At 37.9% G+C, this 5,434-nt stretch overlaps 1 non-coding gene across 1 annotated transcript; it reads right to left on the bottom strand.

Moving 5' to 3' along the window:
* Positions 1-2,800: 2,800 nt before the first annotated feature.
* LOC112767616 (small nucleolar RNA R71) lies at positions 2,801-2,908 on the bottom strand. Its single transcript, XR_003185058.1, has one exon. It is a non-coding gene; the product is annotated as a small nucleolar RNA R71 (small nucleolar RNA).
* Between the last annotated feature and the right edge of the window lie 2,526 nt (positions 2,909-5,434).

The raw sequence follows: 5,434 nt of genomic DNA, 5'->3' as shown, positions 1-5,434 counted from the left end.
TTTGCAAGGTGACCATAGCTTGCTTCATACCAACAATCTCCGTGGGATTCGACCCTTACTCACGTAAGGTATTACTTGGACGACCCAGTGCACTTGCTGGTTAGTTGTATCGAAGTTGTGACAATTATGAATTAAGATCAAAGCACCAAGCTTTGGAGCCATTACCAGGGATTGTTTGAGCCTGGACATCACAATTTTGTGCACCAAGTTTTTGGCGCCGTTGCCGGGGATTGTTTTGAGTTTTCGGCAAGCTTTTGGTCCGGTAACATCAGTGCCAGATTCCCTTTTGATCCGGCAACAGCACCAAGTTTTTGGCGCCGTTGCCGGGGATTGTTCGTGTTTGGACAACTGACGGTTCATCTTGTTGCTCAGATTAGGTAATTTTCTTTTTATTTTATTTTCAAAAATTTTTCAAAAATATTTCTAAAATTTTCTCATCTGTTTTCGAAAAAAAAATTAAAAAAAAAAATGTTTTCAAAAATTTTATTCAAGATTTTTAAGAATGAATTCTAGTGTTTCATGAAGCATGTGAAGCCTGGCTGGCTGTAAAGCCATGTCTAAATTCTTTTGGACTGAGGCTTCCAAACCATCAGAGCTAAGTTACATACTTGATAAATGATGAACAGCAATTTGTTATCAAGATCAATATACTCTGGTGTTAAATGCTGAAGCTTGGCTGGCCATTGGCCATGTCTAGTGTTTTGGACTAGAGCTTTCTTTGAAAGCTTGGCTGGCTAGTGAGCCATGTCTGATTCCTGGACTGAAGCTTTAGACTAACAATGCAAGATTCCTGGAATTCATATTAAAAATTTTAGAATCCTTATTTTTCTTTTTCATATAATTTTCGAAAAAAATCCAAAAAAATTAGAAAATCATAAAAATCAAAAATATTTTTCTGTTTCTTGTTTGAGTCTTGAGTCACATTATAAGTTTGGTGTCACTTGCATATGCATTCTGCATTTTTCGAAAATATCATGCATTCATAGTGTTCTTCATGATCTTCAAGTTGTTCTTGGTAAGTCTTCTTGTTTGATCTTGATGATTTTTTGTTTTGTGTCTTTTCATGTTTATCATATGCATTTTTGAATTTTTAGTGCCTAAGCATTAAAGAATTCTAAGTTTGGTGTCTTGCATGTTTTCTTTGCATTAAAAGGTTTTCAAAATTGTGTCTATGATGTTCATCTTGGCATTCAAAGTGTTCTTGGTGTTCATCTTGACATTCATAGCATTCTTGCATGCATCACATGTTTTGATCTAAAAATTTCATGCATTGCATAATTTTCATGTTTTTCATAAAAGTTTCAAAAATAAAAAAAAATATCCTTCCCTTTTTCTCTCATCAAATTCGAAAATTTGAGTTGACTTTTTCAAAAATTTTTAAAAATCAAGTTGTTTCTTATGAGTCAAATCAAATTTTCAAATTGAAAATCTTATCTTCTTCAAAATCTTTTTCAAAAATCAAATCTTTTTCAAAATTCTTAGTTATTTTCGAAAATTCCAAAAATATTTTTCAAAAATCTTTTTCTTATTTTTTATACCAAATTTTCGAAAATAACATAATCAATTAATGTTTTGATTCAAAAATTTGAAGTTTGTTACTTGCTTGTTAAGAAAGATTCAAACTTTAAGTTCTAGAATCATATCTTGTGATTTCTTATGAATCAAGTCATTAATTGTGATTTTAAAAATCAAATCTTTTTCAAAAACTAATTTCTATCATATCTTTTCAAAAAAAAAAAAATTATCTTCTTATCTTATCTTTTTCAAAATTTGATTTCAAAATATCTTCTCTAACTTCCCAACTTCTAATCTTTTCAAATTTGTTTCAACTAACTAACTAACTTTTTGTTTGTTTCTTAACTTTTTCAAAACTACCTAACTAACTCTCTCTCTCTCTCTCATTTTCGAAAATATCTTCCCTCTTTTTCAAAAATTTCTTTTTAATTAACTAATTATTTTTATTTTTCATTTTTGATTTCAAAAATTTTCGAAAAATTTCTAACATTTTTCAAAAACCATTTTCGAAAATCACTAACTCTTTTTCAAAATAATTTTCGAAAATTATCCCTCCCCCATCTCATTCTATTTATTCATTCATATCCTAACATCTCATCTCACCTCTCTTCCAATCCTCACAGTTGTGTTTCTTCCATTATATTACATTCTTTGTCTCCCCCTCTTCTTCCACTCACACAGGAATCCCTATACTGTGGTATAAAGGATCTCCATTATTATTATTATTTTTCTGTGCCTTCTTCTTTGTCATATGAGCAGGAGCAAGGACAAGAACATTATTGTGGAAGCAGATCCAGAACCTGAAAGGACTCTGAAGAGAAAATTAAGAGAAGCTAAAATACAACAATCCAGAGATAACCTTTCAGAAATTTTTGAACAGGCAGAGGAGATGGCAGCCGAAAATAATAATAATGTAAGGAAGATGCTTGGTGACTTTACTGCACCTAATTCCAATTTACATGGAAGAAGCATCTCCATTCCTGCCATTGGAGCAAACAACTTTGAGCTGAAACCTCAATTAGTTTCTCTGATGCAGCAGAACTGCAAGTTTCATGGACTTCCATCTGAAGATCCTTTTCAGTTCTTAACTGAATTCTTGCAAATATGTGATACTGTTAAGACTAATGGAGTAGATCCTGAAGTCTACAGGCTCATGCTTTTCCCTTTTGCTGTAAGAGACAGAGCTAGATTATGGTTGGATTCTCAACCCAAAGACAGCCTGAACTCTTGGGATAAGCTGGTCACGGCTTTCTTAGCCAAGTACTTTCCTCCTCAAAAGCTGAGCAAGCTTAGAGCTGATGTTCAAACCTTCAGACAGAAAGAAGGTGAATCCCTCTATGAAGCTTGGGAAAGATACAAACAGTTGACCAAAAAGTGTCCTTCTGACATGCTTTCAGAATGGACCATCCTGGATATATTCTATGATGGTTTATCTGAGCTATCAAAAATGTCACTGGACACTTCTGCAGGTGGATCCATTCACCTAAAGAAAACGCCTGCAGAAGCTCAAGAACTCATTGACATGGTTGCTAATAACCAGTTCATGTACACTTCTGAAAGGAATCCTGTGAGTAATGGGACGCCTATGAAGAAGGAGTTCTTGAAGTTGATACTCTGAATGCCATATTGGCTCAGAATAAAATATTGACTCAACAAGTCAATATGATCTCTCAGAGTCTGCATGGAATGCAAGCTGCATCCAACAGTACTCAAGAGGCATCTTCTGAAGAAGAAGCCTATGATCCTGAGAACCCTGCAATAGCAGAGGTGAACTACTTAGGTGAACCTTATGGAAACACCTATAACTCAACATGGAGAAATCATCCAAATTTCTCATGGAAGGATCAAAAGCCCCAACAAGGCTTTAATAATGGTGGAAGAAACAGGTTTAGCAATAGCAAACCTTTTCCATCATCAACTCAGCAACAGACAGAGAACTCTGAACAAAATGCTTCTAATTTAGCAAATCGAGTCTCTGATCTATCTAAGGCCACTGTAAGTTTCATGAATGAAACAAGGTCTTCCATTAGAAATCTGGAAGCACAAGTGGGCCAGCTGAGTAAAAGGATCACTGAAATCCCTCCTAGTACTCTCCCAAGCAATACAGAAGCGAACCCAAAAGGAGAGTGCAAGGCCATTGACATAAGCGCCATGGCCGAACCTGTGAGGAGAGGAGAGGACGTGAATCCCAAGGAGGAAGACCTCATGGGACGTCCAGTGGTCAATAAGGAGCTTCCCTCTGAGGAACCAAAGGAATCTGAGACTCATCTAGAGACCATAGAGATTCCATTGAACCTCCTTATGCCCTTCATGAGCTCTGATGAGTATTCCTCTTCTGAAGAGAATGAGGATGTCACTGAAGAGCAAACTGCCAAGTTTCTTGGTGCAATCGTGAAGCTGAACGCCAAATTGTTTGGCATTGATGCTTGGGAAGTTGAACCTCCCTTGTTCATCAATGAACTAAGTGATCTAGATCAACTGACATTGCCTCAGAAGAGACAGGATCCTGGAAAGTTCATAATACCCTGTACCATAGGCACCATGATCTTTAAGGCTCTGTGTGACCTTGGTTCAGGAATAAACCTCATGCCCCTCTCTGTAATAGAGAAACTGGGAATCTATGGGGTGCAAGCTGCTAAAATCTCACTAGAGATGGCAGACAGCTCAAGAAGACAGGCTTATGGACAAGTAGAGGACGTGTTAGTAAAGGTTGAAGGCCTTTACATCCCTGCTGATTTCATAGTCCTGGATACTGGAAAGGAAGAGGATGAATCCATCATCCTAGGAAGACCTTTCCTGGCCACAGCAAGAGCTGTGATTGATGTTGACAGAGGTGAAATAGTCCTTCAATGGAATGAGAACTCCCTTGTATTCAAAACTCAAGGATCTCCCTCTGCAACCATGGAGAGGAAGCTTGAAAAGCTTCTCTCAAAGCAGAGTCAACCAGACCCCCCACAGTCAAACTCTAAGTTTGGTGTTGGGAGGCCACAACCAAACTCTAAGTTTGGTGTTAAACTCCCATATCCAAACTCTAAGTTTGGTGTTGAAGAGTCTCAACAAAGCTCTGCACATCTGTGAGGCTCCATGAGAGCCCACTGTCAAGCTATTGACATTAAAGAAGCGCTCGTTGGGAGGCAACCCAATGTTTATCTAATTCTTATTTTTATTGTTTTTCATGTTTTCTTAGGTTCATGATCATGTGGAGTCACAAAATAAACAAAAAAATCAAAAACGGAATCAAAAACAGCAGAAGAAAAATCACACCCTGGAGGAGCATCTGTCTGGCGTTCAAACGCCAGAACAGAGCATAGTTCTGGCGCTGAACGCCCAGAATGGGAGCATCCTGGTGCTGAACGCCCAGAACAAGCATGGTTCTGGCGTTCAACGCCAGAAATGGCAGCAAAGGGGCGTTGAACGCCCAAAATGGGCACCAACCTGGCGCTGAACGCCCAGAGTTGTGTGCAAGGGCATTTTACATGCCTAAATTGGGGCAGGGATGTAAATGCCTTGACACCTCAGGATCTGTGGACCCCACAGGATCCCCACCTACCTCATCATCTCTCTTTCCATTCATGATCATCTTTGTTTTCCATTTACCACTCACATCCATACACCCACTACCTTCAAAAATTCAACATCTCTCTCTCCCACCCAATCCCACCCATATGGCCGAATACACACTCCCATCCATCTCCTCCATATCTTCTTCTTATTCTTCTATTCTTTCTTCTTTTGCTTGAGGGCGAGCAACATTCTAAGTTTGGTGTGGTAAAAGCATAGCTTTTTTTGTTTTTTTCCATAACCATTGATGGCACCTAAGGCCAGAGAAACCTCTAGAAAGAGGAAAGAGAAGACAAAAGCTTCCATCAAGGGTCTATAGCTCAGTGGTAGAACATTTGACTGCAAATCAAGAGATCCC

The sequence above is a fragment of the Arachis hypogaea genome, chromosome 17 (assembly GCF_003086295.3).
Source record: "Arachis hypogaea cultivar Tifrunner chromosome 17, arahy.Tifrunner.gnm2.J5K5, whole genome shotgun sequence".
Lineage (NCBI taxonomy): Eukaryota > Viridiplantae > Streptophyta > Magnoliopsida > Fabales > Fabaceae > Arachis > Arachis hypogaea.
Note: the sequence above shows the minus strand (reverse complement) of the source record. Positions and strands in the feature narration are given on the sequence as shown.